We start from the raw sequence: 7,964 nt of genomic DNA on the forward strand, positions 1-7,964 counted from the left end.
ATGCACAACAGTTGATAAGAATCAGGGCAAATGTTGCAAGTTCCCAGGGCATCTTGTCTTGGGAATTTTACTTATGGCAAAATTTTACTCACCTCACATGCTCAAGATGATAGTCTAATCTGAACTCTTTGAGAAAATAACTTGCTACTATGTCTTCTGAACATGTGACCTTTCTTAAAGAAAATGTGCTTGGCATATTTGACTTTGTGAATGAAACCTAAGTACACTTGGTCCATGCCTTCGGCATGAACTAATAATCTGAGGCTGTTACTGTGTCTGAATTTCCTATGTTTTATCAAAGAGCAAGAGAAATATGCCTCACAGCAAAACAGACACACATATTCGTGGCTTCCAAGTTATTTCTGTGTTATATCTTTGTTGGGTTAGAATCTTTATTTTTGGTCATTAAAATATCACTCAAATAAAGGAATTTTATTAAAATAATTTATTACAACTTTCACATAGAATTCCTAAAGCAGTATTTCTCAGCTTCAGCACTATTACCTTCTTTGTTGTGGGGGCTGTAGAAAGCAGAATATTTAGCAGCATTCCCGGTTTCTACCCACTAGGAGCCCACTCCCCCCAGTTGTGACAACCAAAAATGCCTGCATACATTGTCAAATGTAAGCTGAGGGCAAAAACGCTCACATTTTAAAACTGGTTTTATGGATTACACATTGAGAAACAATAATTTTGGGCATGGTTCTCTAGATCCTGTCTCAATACCTGCTGCATAAACATGTGTGTGGTAGGAGTGAAGGGCTGTGCCATTGTTAAAACGTGGAAATAATTTCATAGCAATTGCTAAAGAGTTTCTGTTCCAAGTCTTGAAAATTCTTTTCCCACCCAGCTTGGCTACCTAGGCCCCTTCTTCCTGCTCTTTTTCCCACCTCCCTGCAATCCAGAGACTCAAGGATTAAGTCTGGCATAGCAAGAGGCCTCCAAGACTCTGTCTTATCTGTTGTTAAGCGTTTTATTGTGACCTCTTCATACAACTTAGAAGAAACTATGTGATGTGGCTCAGTGGTGAATGCTGACTTCCCACATATGAAGCCCTGGGTTCAAACACCAGCCCCAGTACCTCAAAAAAATAAAAATAAAAATAAAAAGTCACTTGTTAAAAAAAAAGAAACTATGTTTATAATACCTCTGTATTCACGCTTGAGAACTAGAGCAGAAAATTAGATTATCGCCTTTAGTTTATTGCCTTGATAAATACTATGCATTCCCCTGTTCTACACATCAGGCCTCTTCTAAAATGAATGAGCTCTCTTTACTACTGAACACATGTTAAACCATCTCCTGGCTTGAGTTAGTTTTAAGATGGACTTGTTTTGAGAACCAACGGAAAAATACCCAGAGAGAAATTTCTATGCAAACTTAAAATGTAAAAATAGCTCCAGCTGAGATGACAATGAAAATTTGTTAAATTGCCTATAATAGAGTCAATGATAGACAGTGCTTGGAATCAGTCTTCATGATACTTAAATTATTCATTGGCGAACTGCTCACACTCCTCCATAGGTTTAGAAACACTGAAAAATACATCCTGTAGTTATCATAGATCGCAATCTATACCCTTCTTTGCAGAGTTATCAAGCATTTGAATGTTTTCTTGTTGGGTCCCTTGGGCTTCATAGGATTCTGTTTCATTATTTGAATCTGAAAAAACAACCAACCGACAAAAACATTTAGATGTGTTCTAATTTGCTGGGCTGCCAAAAGCAATATACCAGAAATGGTTTGGTTTTTACAATGGGGATTTATTAGTTTATAAGATTACAGTTCTGAGGTCTTGGAAATGTACAAATTAAGGTATCATCAAGACGATACCTTATTCATGAAGACCAGCTGCCAGTAATTCTGTACTCCTCTGTCACATGACAAGACATACGGCAACATTTGCTGGTTGCTGGTCTCTCTCTTCTCTTCCAGGTTTCATTCATTGCTCTCAGCTTCTTGTTTCTGTGATCTCTCTCTCTTTCTCTCTCCATATTCATTCCGTTTATAAAGGACTACAGGAAGAGGATTAAGACCCACTCTGGGCCATGCCTTAACTGAAGTAACCTAAGCAAAAGGTCCTACTTAAATAGACTTATCCACAGGAATAGATTAGCCTTAAGAATATGATTTTCTGAGGACCACATAGCTTCAAGCCAACACAAGATATATTGGCCACTTTTCTAAAAATTCAAAAACTAAAACTTTCATTAGATTACATGAAAATAAATATATCTATAGTGGTTTATCTAGAGTTAGAGTTATAATTATCTATTTTTCTCTGATTATAAAAATCGATGGCCTGTTTTCCCAGAAAATAAAAAAAAAAAAAAAAAAAAGAAACAATAGTACCCTTTCATCCAACAACACAGATTTAATAATTTCTTTTTGTATATATCATTCTGGATTTTATATTCATTTTGTTAATAAGCAAAATGGAAGCATTTCTCTATGATAAATCTATGTTTTCTAATTAATACAATGGGCACATAAAATAGTTTTGCAAATCTAGTTGTGATACCTGTGGAGTATTTCATGGTATGGAGACATGACCATGCACTTACTCTGATGTATAGTTATGTTGATTTTATTTTTATGCATTTGAAAATTGCAATGACTTTTCTCATCCGTAGATCTTCCCGTATGTCTCCTGTTATTTAATTTTTTAAAGATTTATTTTTTATTCATTTATCGCCCCCACCCCCAATTGTTTTGTGCTCACTGTCTGCTTTCTGTGTCCATTCACTTTGTGTTCATCTATGTTTGCTTGTCTTCTCTTTAGGCAGCACCAGGAACCAATCCTGGGACCTTCCAGAGTGGGAAAGAGGCACTCAATCTCTTGTGCCACCTCAGCTCCCTGGTCTGCTGTGTCTCTTTTTGTCTCTCCTCTGTGTCTATTTTGGTTCCGTCATCTTGCTGCACCAGTTCTCCACACAGGCCAGTTTACCTTCACTAGGAGGCCCCGGGAATGGAATCCTGGGCATCCCATATGGTAGACAGGAGCCCAATTGCTTGAGCAATATCTACCTCCTCCATTACTTCTCTTGTATAATTTCCTGAAAGACAAAATATGAGGTCAAAGACTATGCACATTTTGCATTTTGGTGAATGTTGCGAAACTGCTATCCAATTTACATTTTAATAAGGCATAATATGCCTGTTTCTGAAATCAAGGAACACATTTTTTATTTGAGAAATTGTGGGTTTATAGAAAAATCATGCATCAAATACAGGGTTCCTATATACTACCATATTATTAACAACATGCATTGGTGTGGTACATTTGTTACAAATGATGAAAGCACATTTTAAAAATTGTATTAATAATATTAATTATAGTCTAAGGCTTAGCTTAGGGTTCATTGTGTTGTGCACTTCCATGGATTTTTTAAAAAATTTTTATTCTAGTAATTTATATACAACCTAAAATTTCCCCCTTTTATTAAATTTAAATATATAATTCAATGCTATTACTTATGTTCACAATGTTGTGCTACCATCACCATCATCCATCACCACAACATTACCATGTCCCGAATAGAGACTCTATACATTTTAAACCTTAACCACCTCCCCCCATTTTTTTTCTTTTTATAATGGAGACAAGCACATTTTATTTTCAGAGTCTTCCCCTCACTGACCACCCCCTACTGATAACCAGTGCAGGCTGTCAGTTGATGGTGGATTCCAGGCAGAATGTTGGGGCACTCTTAAGCATTTGTTGTGGAATGGTGGATCCTTGTTAACTGGGTAGAATCCTGTGATGGCTTCATTACCATGGAGGTGCTGTAACCCTTGGTGGAGCTTGTCTTTTGGATGATCCTTGAGAAACTGGAAGAGATAATGATGGGGCTGCTGCCCAATGACATGAATCTAGACCTCACATTCCATAGACATTTTGTTGTTGTTGTTGTTGTTGTTCTTTTTATTATGAGGTACTGAAGATTGAACCCAGGACCTCATATACAGGAAATAGGTGCTCAACCACTGAGCTGCATCTGCTCCCCAGTGAGAGCTGGTTTTATGGTTGGTTTTTGGGAGGTACAGGGGATGACCCTGGGACCTGTACATGGGAAGCAATCACTTGAGCTATATCCACTCCCCAGATAAGACGTTTTTCAGAACAATAGCAAAAATGAAATACAAATCTGTTACTGCGCTAAAAGTATAAATGCTCGCCAGCTATATAGTTATTCCATCTAACATTTGTGTCACTATTTATACCAACTAAACATAAAACAAGTGCTTGCAGGAGTTCCACTAACATTTCAAAAGCACGAGCCTGCCTGTCCACTGAGAATGGAAAATTTCCTTCAGTTCATTGCCCCTTTCTTTATTGCTCTGAAAAAGGACAGAAATTACATTGTCAAGTTGCAGTGATCGACGGATTGTCAAGTTGCAGTGATTGATGGAAAAAAGAAGAAACTTCCCCAATCTTTCCCAATGCAAAAGGCACTGATTTTGCTAAACACATATTTAAGGCACAGAAAGAGCAGAGTGTATAGATAGCTTGGGAATATTTCTCTAGAAGTCTAGAAGCAACAACTTTGATTTTGGGAGAAGATCCACTGGACACAATGTAAGCCTGTTTATGACAGTACTCCATGTGTAGCCCCCACTTCTCCTTGATCGTAGTCTGAAATATCAGAGCCAAAATTTTTGCATCAGCTTCACAAGGCAGGAAGCCTACAAATTCCTCTCTTAGGTTATGAGATTCGTCAACAAAGCTCACCAACATGGGCAGGTGCTCTTTCCCTGCTATGTCCATCACATCATTAGTGATAATGGAGAAGAGGTGTGAGAATTTCACTTCCCTGAGAGCTTTTTTCAGAATGCATAATTCTAATATCTGTTTCTGCTATGTTTTCAAACAGAACGTGTTAACCGCTGTTGTCTCAAAGAGCTTTCTCAGAACCTCTTCACCAGAATTTACTTTGTACTCCTGCAGTGCTTGAAAGTTAAAAGGAGTAAAGAGATCTTCTGATCCCACATGGCTGAGAGATAGAATTCTCCTGCTTGCAGCGGTAGTCTCTCTCGGTTCCCTGGTCTGGTAGTTGACCATCCTCACCTCCCTGTTAGCTGACCCAGGGTCCTCAGGATGGAGGAATAAAATATGGATTAGAGTGGACTTACTGGTATTCTACTATAGAATGATTGTGACGCTAGCGATGGAAGAAATTGTATCATCGATGTGGAGACAGTGGCCATGTGAGTTGCTAAAGGCAGGGAGAGGGAAAAGGAGGTATGATATTGGGACATTTTCAGGACTTGAAGTTGTCTTCAATGATATTGCAGGGACAGATGCAGGACATTATGTATCCTGTCATAACCCACTGAATGGACTGGGTGAGCATATAAACTACAATGTAAACTATAATCCATGCTGTATAGCAGTGTTCCAAAATGTATTCATCAAATGCAATGAATGTGCCACACTAATGAAAGAACTTGTCAATATGGGAGGATTGCTGGGTGTGGGGAGTGGGGTATATGGGAACCTCTTATATTTTTTAACGCAATATTTTGTGTGATCTATGTATCTTTAAAAAAAAAGAGATAATAGAAAAATAAAGATCTTGGACAGTCCAGAGATTCAAGTCTGCGGAGTATACACAAACCCTAGCGCCAACCACAGGTTCAGTAAAAGTGACAGAAGAGACATGTGTTGAAAGGTTAGTGCTCCAAAATGTATTCACCAAATGCAATGCATGTGCGACAATGATGAAAGAGGTTGTTGATGTGGGAGGAGTGGGGTGCGGGGGTGGAACCTCTTATATTTTTAATGTAATGTTTCATGTTAACTTTAAAAAAGATAATTAAAAAATAAAATAAAATAAATAAGATCTTCTGAGAGTTCATTAGCCTCATGTCCATCCAGAGGTATGTTTTGTTTTCTAGTAAGAATCAAAATTTCAAATGAAAATTTTAGGTCTTCTTTGTTTTCCTTTTCTTCAAGGGTTGAAGGTAAAATATCTTCATCTTCTTCTTCACCCTCTTCTTCTGCTTTGAGATTCTGAGCATTGCCGTTGTTTGTTTCCTTATGTCTTTGTTTCTGTTCAGACGTTTCATCAACTTTTCTGTTTCAATATCCTGATTTTATCTCTTTTTTTTCAGATAAAATATTGTTGGTTTATTTAAAACTTAATTCTCACCTTGAGTATGAAAAATACAAACTCCACAAAGTGCTCACTTTTTTTTACTTTATAGTTTACAAATATACAAAATACATGTATGCTTAAATTTATCTTACGTATTTATTAAGGCAAGGAACTATACAGAAAAAAATTTGTTCTTCTTAAGGCATACTTGGGAATAAACCTTTGTACAAATTATTGCACATCTGAAACCAGTGCTTAAACAGACTGTCTGCAAAACAAATGTTTAAGTAAACCAGGTGTATTTACCTGACTTAGGTTATAAATGTAGATCAGAAGACAAAAATTGATTTTCCTTGACAAAGTATGTAGCAGTTTGACAGCTTCCTCATTTTGTTACTTTTAGAACCAAGATTCACTAAGCACCATCATTTAGGTTATTAAAACATATTTTCTGTATCTGAATTTATTCCTCTTCTTCTAATATCATAATAATAACTTTTCTAAGGCAAAGAGAATACAAGGTGATTTTTATGATTATATTGCATAGAAACACAATTCAAGGGAATGTGGCCTTCCCTCCTGTATTAGTCAGCCAAAGGGGTGCTGATACAAAATACCAGAAATTGGTTGGTTTCTATGAAGGGTATTTGTTTGGGGTAGGAGCTTACAGAAACCAGGCTATAAAGCACAAGTTACTTCCCTCACTAAAGTCTATTTTCAATTGTTAGAGCAAGATGGCTGCTGATGGCTGCAAGGGTTCAGGTTTCCCGGGTTTCTCCCTTCCAGGGTCTTGCTTCTTTCTAGGTTTAAAATTCCTTTCTTTGGCGGCTTGCTTCTCTTTCCTCTGTGTACTTACTTCCTGGGGAACTAGCTTAAGACTTCAGTATCAAACTCCAACATCAAAACTCCAATGTTAAGAACTCTCAACTCTGTCCTTTGCCACGTCTTTTAATGCCCTAATGATGTGGCCCAATCAAAGCCCTAATCGTAACTTAATCATGCCCAGGTTCAGACCAGTTTACAAACATAATCTAATATCTATTTTTGGAATTCATAGCTATGTCAAACTGCTACACCTGCCCCCACTATCTTCATCTTCACTCAATTCTTTTGTTTGTTTTCTGGGTCTAGTATGGGGGTTGTTTCAAATGACTGGTAAGATAAAAAACTGTTGGTATAACTTTATCTTGAAGAACTGTCTTGTAAGGACTTGTTCTACAGATCATAGAGGTCTCAAAGTCTTTGGCATATAATGGTTAATATTTATTTAGCTGATCAGGTGTTTTATCTTCTAAGTGCTCTCCTGCAGTTCTCCTCCCACTTCTGACATCTGGCCAGGTCCCACAGGAACCTGAAGGACAGGTGGGATAGTGTGTTTTTCTGTGTGCAGCTGGGGGCAGTGCAGAGGGTCAGCATTGTTACCAACAGGCCTGATCTTTCCCACCCCACCTCCTCAGGGCAGCCCACCAGTCCATCAGGGCAAGGGAGGGGAAGCAGGCCTGCTGGCTACTCTAATGTGTTTTTAATCTCATCCATTGTGCCTTCCATTCCATAAGATCTTTTACATTTCTTTGCAAGTTCTAAAATTATTCTTTATGCTCACTCCATGTCTTAATATCCTTTATCTCTTTAGCCATATTTTCTTTTAACTCTTTGAATTGATTTAGGAGATTTGTTTGAACTTCATTGATTAGTTGTTCGAATCCTGTGTCTTGTCAGGATTTTTAAATTCTTCCTTTGGTTGGGCCATATCTTCCTGTTTCTTAGCCTGGCCTGTAATTTTTGGCTGATGTCTAAGCATCTGATTTTGTTGGTGAGTTTATTCTGGTGGTCAATTCTTTTGGGTATATACCTACAAGTAGAATT

The 7,964-nt window shown here is 37.6% G+C and overlaps 1 pseudogene; it reads right to left on the minus strand.

Moving 5' to 3' along the window:
• Positions 1-4,089: 4,089 nt before the first annotated feature.
• LOC139438850 (52 kDa repressor of the inhibitor of the protein kinase pseudogene) lies at positions 4,090-7,514 on the minus strand (annotated as a pseudogene).
• Between the last annotated feature and the right edge of the window lie 450 nt (positions 7,515-7,964).

The sequence above is a fragment of the Dasypus novemcinctus genome, chromosome 4, assembly GCF_030445035.2.
Source record: "Dasypus novemcinctus isolate mDasNov1 chromosome 4, mDasNov1.1.hap2, whole genome shotgun sequence".
Classification (NCBI taxonomy): domain Eukaryota; kingdom Metazoa; phylum Chordata; class Mammalia; order Cingulata; family Dasypodidae; genus Dasypus; species Dasypus novemcinctus.